Below are 12,097 nucleotides of genomic sequence, written 5' to 3' on the forward strand. Positions count from 1 at the left end.
CTTGCATGCAAATTAATTAATGTAATGCGGAACTACTGTTAGACACGCGGTTCTTTAGGGACACCCAATCTGTAGCCCTGTCCCTGTCCCAAACACGGACGTAGCTGTATCCCTTCTCGCCTCGACCACAAATGGCCTCCAGGCAAGGGGGTAAGCTTCGCTTCAGAGCTCGAACCTGCTATGGCGCCATTTTGATGCTACAAAGCAATCACCCGACATTAGCATTCCATTGACTGCCATTCATTTTGATGTCACTTTGACAGCGAATAACTTTACATCTGAACCATTTAAAGACTCTATTTGTCCATTGTTTATTTCTAAAGAAACACGACAATGTATAAAAGGCTCCATTACCTTGTACCTCACGTTATGGCTCCGTAGCAGACGTTTTTGTAAAAATAGGCTAACGATTGTGTCATAACCACGCAACTTACTGTCGCACAGTAGAGGAATTACCGTATAGTACAGGAGAAGCTCGCAGGCAGTTATGATTTAGGGACCGTTTGGTATTTATGGAATGGACCACCGGAGGAAAATAGGGGAGGGTCATGTCTTTTTATATTTTGCTGAGGGGAGGGTCATCCAACATTTTTTAGTCTGGGTGGGGGGGTCGCCCAACTTTTTTATTCATGAAAAGAGAAAAATTTCAAAGTGGCTTGTTTGGTGCATATTTATCCATGTAGCTCTCAGTCTCGGCCCCCTAGCAGATGGTCTGACCGCATACGAGGAGTTTGCTGGGGGGGCAGGAGGAGCACTGCCCCCCTGGTGGCTCAAATGGGTAATTGCATTGTTTAAAAAATTAGTGGAATAATTACATCTGGCATGACCAGATATTAAATAAATATCTTAAATAACACAAAACAACTAAATGGTGATAGGTAATGCATCTGATTTCATATACTGCTTTGGTAAAAAAAAATTATTACCTGGCTGACGATGGGAGCAGCAGGACGCAAAAAAACGAAAGTTACTGTTGCACTAGTCATGACATCTTGCCGTGCCAACGTTGCAATAAGGGTTTCCTAAATGCCATGTATATAAATGTGATGTCAGCTTACTAATTGATTGCGGGTTTTGTGTAGATTTGGACTTTTATACGTTTATTCCACTTTGTTTAAACGGCGAAGTGGAGAGGCCTCGTACGTGACGCTCATATCGGCCTTGCTGGATACACCGTATCATTTACCTTTTTGTGGATCTACTGTTCGCTGTGGATTACTTTTTTTTGTGTCACTGGATTACGGCAAAATGCTGATCTTTTTTCTCAACGTGTCTTAACGTTTATGGTGTGACTGCGCTTGCTTTCTGCATTTGGAGAGGCATCTCAACAGACTGTAGGTCCAACACTGACTGTTCACCGTTACATTTTAGTTCAATTTAAGCGTCTGTCTATTGCGTTCCAAAACAGCCGTGCCGCGATTGGATTTCATAAGGGCGAATTGTTAAATTGTTACAATGTAACTTAAAATCTGCTTTAAAAATAAACATATATGTTTTGGAATATAATGTTCAGCTTCGGCAGCTTTACCTATGTGCTAAAATATACAATGACGAAGCCTAGTGACGAGTCCATAGCAACCAGTGTTGAATTGGTTATATCCCAGCGTCCTTTGCTGAATGGTCTCAATGTTTTATTGTTCTATTTCATGTGACTACTAGTTTACTAGAGGAGTAACTTAGTATTTGAAGTAATGCAGTAATACATGGTGTGCATTTAGTTTCCATGCTTATTGTGTTTCCACAACAATGTTAGTAAGTAAATCTACTGAAATGGCCACCACACCATAACAGAGGAGTGTGATGTGTAAGATGAGAATGCAGAGGTTAACTCCTGTACATCATGGCTGTAAAAATCAAATGGTATCTGTACTTCTTTGTTAAGTGCAAACTTGCACGCAAGGGGAGGGTCATTCCTTTTTTTCAAATCGTTTTGGAGGGTCATAGGAAAATTATTACTGACGAGGGGAGGGTCACGTCTTTTTAGGTTAGAGGCCACAAAACTCCTCCGGTGGCCCCTTAATTAATTAACGAACAGTCCCTTACATTAGCTGTTTAAGTTTAATTACTAATGTTAACTAGCATTTTAGTTAGCAATAATTAGCGTCCATGTTATCTCCTTAGATATACCTATGCTCTCAGTCTCTGTAAGATTGGGAATGATTGAGATTTCTCTTGGCACAGCTACCAGAAGACTTCCAACTTTCAGACACATTGCTCACGTCACATTTACGTTGTTTCTCTCAGTTGGAGGCTGCTCAGTAACGCTCAGCGCTCACCGGAAAAGTGCTTCTAATGGCCTTCACTGGTCTCCGTCCAGAGCAACGAGATCTGTTGGTCCATTATTGTATACTGTCTATGCCTTCAGGCCCATTTGCTTTGCTCTGCTATTAGCCGTTAGCTCTGCTATTAGCTGTTAGCTCCGTTGTTAGCTGTTAGCTTCGCCGTTAGCGTGTGAAGCTAACACCAAAACTCGTCAACTGCTCTGTGTAACCGAAGTCTTCTCCAACACTCTGTCATGCTTAGAAACGTAACTTAAAAACTTATATATGGATGAAATACATTTAGATTCAGATATAGACTGATTAAGTTGTTTTTATTTTTTTTAAGATCAATTTTTTTTATTGGTTTTATATTTTTAAAACATACAGAACAGACAAACACAATTGAACAAGAACAACCCTCTCCCACCCTCTACGCCAACCATTGGGCACATGGACAAAGGCAACAAAAAGACCAAAAAAAACTCTCTCCGGAAAAGAATCTTGAGGCTATTCACATAAACTGCCAGCAATTTTCCACCATATTTATTCTCCGAGCATCCCACCAACCCTCACCGGCAATTTCCACTGGATGCGGAACGTCTGCAGAATGTCTCTGGAACGTCAACGGAGTCATTGGGTTTCCATTAAAGCCAATGTGTGTATTTCCACTGACTGCAGAACGTCTGCGTCCCTACTCAGTCCGCAGCCCTCGGGAGCAGATACGCAGAGTTTGTTTTGTGCACAAAACCAACAACAGTTAGTTTCCATCCAGAGGAGTAGTGGGGAAACAACTCTGTGCCGTGTTTTCAAGGTGTAGTGCAGGGAAATATGATCCTCTGTACTGAGCACGGTGTATTTTACTTTGAAAATTAACCAATTTTTATTTTGTTTCTGTGCTCGACTTCCTGTCCCGCACTATCTGCCGTGTGTTGAATTGCTGCGGAGCTCGGCGTCCGTCAAAAATAGAAGCTCTGCGTATCTGCTCCAGAGGGCTGCGGACTGACGGAGCTGGGACGGAGTAGGGACGCAGACGTTCTGCAGTCAGTGGAAATACACACATTGGCTTTAATGGAAACCTAATGAGTCCGTTGACGTTCCGGAGACATTCTGCAGACGTTCCACCAGCACATCTTGTCTTCTGCAGGGTGTTTTGAATGTCGCTGAGCGACTGGAGGAGATGGGTTCTCTCCTTTTGGCTTTGAAGAGCCTTCATCTGCTCCAACTTAAGGAGAGTCTCGGCTTCAGAGACCTTCTTAGACAAAAGCTGGATCCCCAGGTCACTGATCTTTTTCACGTTCTTCTGATTGACCTCATCATGGAGAATGTTATTTATTTTCAGCCCTTCTTTTAGCTGTTAGGTGAAGTCAGGTCTCTGAAATACGGCCTGAGGACCAAAAACCTTGACCAACTGGCTGACTCCCTTCACCTAGAGCTGTCACAAAGGTGCAATTGGCCGTTATGTTAGTTTCACCCAGATGCTTAATAAAAGATTAATGGAAACCACAGTAACAACTAACAGGCCTACCATCAAGAGACGGGATGCAGGGGGCTGGTGCAAGTAGAGTGTAAGATTTCCTTTTGGTTGGGGTACGAGGTGCAGCAGTCCTCCCCTGCTCCTCTTCCTCCTCCTCCTCCTCCTCTTCACTGCTGCTTACCATTCTTCTACAGCCTCTAACAGTGATTACATTGGGATGTCAGTTTGTCATTGCAGTGAATACTAAATTATATTTAATACATTTAAAAAAAAGTTGGTTTTCACGAGGTTGGGGGTGCATTGTAAGGCCCTCTAGCTGGCGGCCTAATTGTTTGCCCAGGTGTATTGTAACTTTTGACGCAGCCATTGAAATGCTTTGAAGGAAATTATGGGCCACTCCTACCTATTCTTTCTCTTCATGTACTCTGGCCTGTTGTCCTCATCTTCAGTGTTTAGATCAGAGGTAATTGTAGCCTCTAGCAGCTTTACACAGGCAATCTCATACACGTCTGTAAACACAAATGCAGATTAGGTGTAAATGGAAGGGCTCCTTATTATGTTACTTTTGCAGTAAGGTTTCAATTCAATAAGTGTGGAATTGTGTAATTTGAGAATGAAGCATTGCTATACCATGTGATTACATCACACGGACTCTGAATCGAGTCCAGTCAGCACCGGGCATCACCCCATCTTTAGCTGCCCTACGCAGCTTTGCAAGAGATACAAAAGGGCGCCAGAAACTTTGGCCTCCTTTCAGCCAATTAGAGTGGACAACTTTAACATCCTTTGAGTTGACAAACTCCACGACATGATACATTCTATAAAGAAGAAGAAATGTAGGAAATGTAGAAATGTAGCTACAGAACAACAACATATTAAAGGAGCGCTATGCAGTTTTGCCATTTTCTTCGCTGTTCTCACTGTTTTTCTCGAAATATTACCTTTCTCTCCTGGGTCCGTAACATTATTTTTTTTCCTACAATGGCCTTAGAACGCTGTCGAAGCAGAAGCAACTTGCGTTTGCCAACATCAAGCTGACAAGAAACTCTGTGGCAGATAAAGTTTCTGATCAAAGATACTTACAAGTGCAACAGCAAGAACGCCAGGTCAGCATGGGATTTGCAGGCTTCTGTTTGTCTTAGTTCTCGGCATTCTGAAAACGCAGGTCCGATGTACAGTGCTGCTCATAAGTATTCATACCCATGCTAAAGTTGACTAAAAAGAGGAATAAAAAAAAAAAAAATCATCTTTTGGAAATTGATCTTAATGCCTTAATTAAAAAAATGAGGAAAAATCTGACCTTTTAAGGACACCATTGTTTTTTTGTGAATGAATAATGTATTGTAAATAAATAAATGTTCTTCCTTAAAATACAGGGGCCATAATTATACATACCCCTATGTTAAATTCCCATAGATGCAGGCAGATTTTTATTTTTAAAGGCCAGTTACTTCATGGATCCAGGATACTATGCATCCTGATAAAGTTCCCTTGGTCTTTGGAATTAAAATAGCCCCACATCATCACATACCCTTCACCATATCTAGAGATTGGCATGGGGTACTTTCCATAAAATCATCTCTCAATGCAAATCAAACCAGCTATTAGACTAACTGAAATAAAACCATCTTTATTAGCTGTGTGTAGCTGCAGCCTGCTGTGGAGCCACCTTGATGGTAATTTCCTGCTGTAGACATTCTTATACACAAGCTGGACCACCAGGTCACAGGCCTCTTCGAGGTTCTTCTGATCGACCTCATCACAGAGAACGTAAATAACGTTCTCCTCTTCTTTCTGGCTTTCCTTTTGCCTCTGAAGAGCCTTCATCTGCTGCAATTTAAGGAGAGTCTCAGCTTCAGAGATCTTCTTAGAAAAAAGTTGGCTCCCCAGGTCACAGATCTTTTCCAGGCTCTTCTGACTGACCTCATCATGGAGAACGTTATTTACTTCAATCCCTTCTTTTAGCTTCTTCAATTCAGCTCTGGAGGAGACGGGTTCTCTTCTCCTGCCACTGCAGCTGCTGACTCTCCATATTGCTAATCGTCTGGGCCAGTTTAGCCTTCAGCGCGTTGTTCTCCTCTCTCTGCTTGGCCAGGTAGAATTCTGTTTCCTTCTGGCTTTCCTTTTGCCTCTGAAGAGCCTCCTTCATCTGCTCCAACTTAAGGAGAGCCTCAGCTTCAGAGACCTTCATAAACAGAAGTTGCCTCCCCAGGTCACAGATCTTTTCCAGGTTCTTCTGAGTGACCTCATTTTGGAGAACGTTATTTACTTCAATCCCTTCTTTTAGCTTCTCGAACAACTGGCCGCGCGTTGTTCTCCTCTCTCTGCTCGGCCAGGTAGACTTCTGTTTCCTTCTGGCTTTCCTTTTGCCTCTGAAGAGCCTCCTTCATCTGCGGCAACTTAAGGAGAGCCTCAGCTTCAGAGACCTTCTTAGACAAAAGCTGGAATTAGCCAATTCAGCTCTCAAAGCTTTGTTTTCCTGTTTTAGTCTATGGTCCTCCTTCCAAAGAGTTTTTCTCAGGACAGGGCCCCTTGTCAGGTCGCTGGCCTCACCAGCCTGCTGTGCTGCACCTGAAGGTGGTGATACACTCTCAGGTGTAGCTGCAGCCTGCTGTGGAGCCACCTTGATGGTAATTTCCTGCTGTAGATTCTTCCATCTAACAACCTTTTGGTTTTCACTCAACCCTGTTATGAGATTATTTTTTTACATTTTTGTATTAAATACACAAAATATAACATCAATAGTTTTTTATTGTGTGTATTAAATCAGGGTAAATAGGTCTATTTAAATTTTGTCAGGAATTACGCAGCATTCTTGCACATTTCTAGCGAAAATGTGGAGTTAGATTAGAAATTTCTTCATCATAAACTGGAAAGGATGGTGTTTGTCAGTTTTTCTTGATTTTCTCTTTAATTACAATATGCCATTATTTACAAGGGACATCTAAACTGTGAGATTATGCCAGAAACTGATCTCAAGCTTATTGGAAAAATTAATAGTTGAATAACAAATTTACTGTGACGGGGTTCCTACCCTCACCTATGGTCATGAAGGCTGGGTCATGACCGAAAGAACGAGATCCAGGGTACAAGCGGCCGAAATGGGTTTCCTCAGGAGGGTAGCTGGTGTCTCCCTTAGAGATAGGGTGAGAAGCTCAGTCATCCGTGAGGAGCTCGGAGTAGAGCCGCTGCTCCTTTGCGTTGAAAGGAGCCAGTTGAGGGGCGCCTCCCTAGGGAGGTGTTCCCGGCACGTCCAGCTGGGAGGAGGCCTCGGGGAAGACCCAGGACTAGGTGGAGGGATTATATCTTCAACCTGGCCTAGGAACGCCTCAGGATCCCCCAGTCGGAGCCGGTTAATGTGGCTCGGGAAAGGGACGTTTGGGGTCCCCTGCTGGAGCTGCTGCCCCCGCAACCCGACCCCGGATAAGCGGACGAAGATGGATGGGGTTGAATTAAATTGGGACTTGTTTGAGAAAATAATGCAGAATAATAACTTAATACTCTGTGTTAAGATGGGAAAAGGTATTTTCTATCAAGTACACACATTGCTTTGTCACATCAAATTAAAAAAAGCTTAACATTTTAATGTTCTACTCCAAGGTGCTGGAAAGGAGGGTTCGGTCGATAGTCGAACCTCAGGTTGAAGAGGAACAATGCGGATTCCGTCCTGGTCGTGGAACAACGGACCAGGTCTTTACTCTTGCAAGGATCCTGGAGGGAGCCTGGGAGTATGCCCAACCGGTCTACATGTGTTTTGTGGATCTGGAGAAGGCGTATGACCGGGTCCCCCGGGAGATACTGTGGGAGGTGCTGCGGGAGTATGGGGTGAGGGGGTCCCTTCTCAGGGCCATCCAATCTCTGTACGACCAAAGCGAGAGCTGTGTCCGGGTTCTCGGCAGTAAGTCGGACTCGTTTCAGGTGAGGGTTGGCCTCCGCCAGGGCTGCGCTTTGTCACCAATCCTGTTTGTAGTATTTATGGACAGGATATCAAGGCGTAGTCGGGGTGGAGAGGGGTTGCAGTTCGGTGAGCTGGGGATCTCATCGCTGCTTTTTGCGGATGATGTGGTCCTGATGGCATCATCGGCCTGTGACCTTCAGCACTCACTGGATCGGTTCGCAGCCGAGTGTGAAGCGGCTGGGATGAGGATCAGCACCTCTAAATCGGAGGCCATGGTTCTCAGCAGGAAACCGATGGAGTGCTTTCTCCAGGTAGGGAATGAGTCCTTACCCCAAGTGAAGGAGTTCAAGTACGTTGGGGTCTTGTTTGCGAGTGAGGGGACAATGGAGCAGGAGATTGGTCGGAGAATCGGCGCAGCGGGTGCGGTATTACATTCAATTTATCGCACCGTTGTGACGAAAAGAGAGCTGAGCCAGAAGGCAAAGCTCTCGATCTACCGGTCAGTTTTCGTTCCTACCCTCACCTATGGTCATGAAAGCTGGGTCATGACCGAAAGAACGAGATCCAGGGTACAAGCGGCCGAAATGGGTTTCCTCAGGAGGGTGGCTGGCGTCTCCCTTAGAGATAGGGTGAGAAGCTCAGTCATCCGTGAGGAGTTCGGAGTAGAGCCGCTGCTCCTTCGCGTCGAAAGGAGCCAGTTGAGGTGGTTCGGGCATCTGGTAAGGATGCCCCCTGGGCGCCTCCCTAGGGAGGTGTTCCAGGCACGTCCAGCTGGGAGGAGGCCTCGGGGAAGACCCAGGACTAGGTGGAGGGATTATATCTCCAACCTGGCCTGGGAACGCCTCGGGATCCCCCAGTCGGAGTTGGTTAATGTGGCTCGGGAAAGGGAAGTTTGGGGTCCCCTGCTGGAGCTGCTACCCCCGCGACCCGTTACCGGATAAGCGGACGAAGATGGATGGATGGATTTTAATGTTCATTGTTTCATCCTCCTCAATCGCAAATGGTACCGAATCTGTAGAATGACCCAGGTAAAAAGTTAGTTTTACCACTTCATGTAATAAATTGTGATTTTAATGTATTAAACCATTACGCCATAAATCAGAGCTAGCAACCCAGCTTGCTAATGTTAGCGAAAGTTTAATTTCATAAGTAGCAAAATTACATTGGGAGTTATAAGCACTAGAGAAATATCGATTGTAAAGTAATTTCTAATCTCTGACTGACGGTGTTGGCGGACACTTCTGACTAGCAGAAAGAAACGTGCTGTGATCAGGGAATCTGTGCGTAGTCTGACGTCTGACGTGGGCCGTCACGGAATTTCCGGCGATTCCGTGAAACTGCCACAGATTTTCAGTTAAGGGGCCGTGTTCATTTCACGGAATTCTGTGAGACCAGGTTGAACGTTACTCAACGGTCAGAGAGAGACTGAAACAATATTGATGAGATCACCTTTAACTGATGTGTGTGGTCTCATGGATCTGTGTTTCCACAGTGTCAACGTCGAATTATCCATGTCATAACCACAAAATAATATTAATAACAATAAAAATGCAGACCCTGCATAAAAGCCAAATACTTAAATGACACGTTAAGCCTGGCGACCATATCACGTTACAAAAATTAGCGCTTTGTTAGATAGGAATATATACACATACATTAGCTAATGTAGCTCACTAGCCTAGATCGACAGGGTAGCTAACATTAGCATTAGGCTAATATCACTGACGCAACATAAATAGCTACATTGGCTAGACCTGAAACCAAAATAAGGAATAAGGGAAAGAAAATACTTCCATCAAGAATACTTCTGAATAATACTCTTTATAAACTGCTTTTAGAGCTCTGCGGAACTACCACCACCCCATACAATATCAATATTTCTTTCATCGTTCTCACAATAATTCAATATTTTTGATTTGACGTTAGATGAAACAGAATAATTACACAAAGACAACTGGGACGTACTGCTTTTCCAAGACATTAACTTGTAAGTGAAAAGAAGATGATGCTAGGTCTTAACATTTATATTTCAAATAGATGTATAACGTTATACATATATAATTTTTGATGGTGTGAAAGGTAACTCATATAGTGTCAGACTAAACCCCCCCGTTTGTTTTTATAACACATACAGTAAACTATTAAGGCTGTTTTATGCTTCTGCGTCAAATCGACGGCGTACCCCCGCAGACCCCTCTGCGTCGGTGCGAACCCCTCTTCGAGACCTCTGCCGTAACTCGACATACACCTCAAAAAATGTGTAAGTTTACACTGAGGCGACGCAGACCGCAAGGACTGTGATTGGTCGACTGGTCCTGTGTGTTGATAGTCGGTGTTTCCAGCAGCCTACTGTGGGGAGAAGCAACATGCTAGTTCACTGACATAAGCTTTGCAAATAAACTCAGACATATTTTGGTTACAATGACGGCTTTATCCATTTGTAAAGTGTCTATATGTCAGTAACGTTTTGAAATTAGCACTTCGCCAGCAAGCAGTACTTTGTGGGCAGTTGTCATGCTTTTAAGTTTGTTTCTTTTTATTTATTGATTTGTGTTGGTGATGTCGGTTGTGTTTAGGGAAAGAAGTCAACCGTCAACAACGGGGAAATAAAAAACCACACGCGGGATGTGATCCCCGGTCTCTGGGGTGAAAGTATGCAGATTTTCGGCTTTTCATACTACTCCCTACCGTAGTCGTGCTGTGATCAAAAAATATGCTTCCCATTTAAATACATTACATTAAAATTCGTGCTCACCACACGAAAAAAACGACATAATCGTGTCCTGTACACAAATTAATATATTAAATAACATGACCATTTCACGAACTGCCGTGAGACTGGGTTGCGCATTTTTTGACTGATATGTCCCGGGCTGTTGTCAGCAGTCATCCCAACTGAAGTCTTTCTGCGCCGGGGGAGTGAGGCAGACCGACCGGGGTGTGCTAGCTGGCTAAATTAGCATTAGATTAGTCGTCTATCTATAGGCAAACGTTAACGTTACTGGTGAACTTATTCATGGGTTAGCCCAGTGCTGTTATCTGTGGTCAAAATAATCATACTAAAAATAACTTTATAAGCGTGTTGAACAATGTTGTAACCTCATAATTAGAGATGCACCGATAGACCGGCCGGTGACCGGAATTGGCCATTTTCACATGCTCGGCCATGACCGGCGACCGGCAAGTCAGTCTGACATATGCCGATTTCATGCCGGTCAACGCTACAATTAACCCTTGTTTTGTCCTCCGGGTCACTGGGACGCGGAGGACAACACAAGGGCTAGACTATCTGTATCGGAGTTTTCTCTCGCACGACTATTTTGCATAGACAGTATATAAGAATGGACCAATAGATCCCGTTGCTCTGGACGGCGACCAGTGAAGGCCATTAGAAGCACTTTTTCGGTGATGGCTGAGCGTTACTGAGCAGCCTCCAACTGAGAGAGACGACGTAAATGTGACGTGAGAAACCTGTCTGAAAGTTGTAAGTCTTCTGGTAGCTGTGCCAAGAGAAATCTCAATCATTCCGAATATTGCAGAGATTGAGAGCGTAGGTATATGTAAGGAGATAACATAGACACAGGCTAATTATTGCTAACTAAAATGATAGTTAACATTAGTACCGTATTTTCCGGACTATAAGTCGCTCCGGAGTATAAGTCGCATCAGTCAAAAAATGCATCATGAAGAGGAAAAAAACATATATAAGTCGCACTGGACTATAAGTCGCATTTATTTAGAAATTGATTTCACAAAATCCAAGATCAAGAACAGACATTTAATCTGGAAAGGCAAGTTATTAAACTACACAGTAGCACACAGAACAAGGGGCTGAATACGGTAGGTGTCCGGTATGTTAACGTAACACATTAACAGTTATTCAACTATACAACAGAATACAGAACAACTACCAGGGCGTGGAGACGTAACTGTACCGTTGACGTGCATCTACATCTGTGGACTCGTTCCTCTGGCCATCTTGCTTTCAGCGCGCGACTAGCTTTCTTTGTTTCCTTCATTGCAGTAAGACTAACCTTTTCGCCAGTCCCTCACAAGTTTCTCTCTCACTCCAAACTTTCTTTCTGCTGGTCGATTACCGTTTTCGGCTGCATATTTTAGTTTCTTTTCTTTCTCAGTTGTCTTTAGGAGAAGCATATAGTCGTCACAAGCCTAGAGCGCCCTCTGGCGGCTTTAGACGGTAATGTTTTCAGCATGAAATAACATTTAAAAACGTGAAATTATAAATATTTTGATATATAAGTCGCACCTGACTATAAGTCGCAGGACCAGCCAAAGTATGAAAAAAAGTACAACCGGAAAATACGGTAATTACACTTAAACAGCTAATGGAAGACGAAACTGCCTGCGCGCTTCTCCTGTAGTATACAGTAAGTCGCGTGGTTATGACACAATCGTTAGCCTATTTTTACAAAAATGTCTGCTATGGAGCCATAACATGAGGTA

General features: G+C 43.8%; 1 long non-coding RNA gene across 1 annotated transcript; it reads right to left on the bottom strand.

Annotated features, from left to right (window-relative positions):
- Positions 1-3,628: 3,628 nt before the first annotated feature.
- Positions 3,629-4,868, bottom strand: LOC116050998. The gene is made up of 4 exons (XR_004105237.2): positions 4,366-4,868; positions 4,139-4,244; positions 3,787-3,932; positions 3,629-3,693 (listed from the first exon to the last, which is right to left on the bottom strand). It is a non-coding gene; the product is annotated as an uncharacterized LOC116050998 (long non-coding RNA).
- Between the last annotated feature and the right edge of the window lie 7,229 nt (positions 4,869-12,097).

Source organism: Sander lucioperca, chromosome 14, assembly GCF_008315115.2.
Source record: "Sander lucioperca isolate FBNREF2018 chromosome 14, SLUC_FBN_1.2, whole genome shotgun sequence".
Classification (NCBI taxonomy): Eukaryota; Metazoa; Chordata; class Actinopteri; order Perciformes; family Percidae; genus Sander; species Sander lucioperca.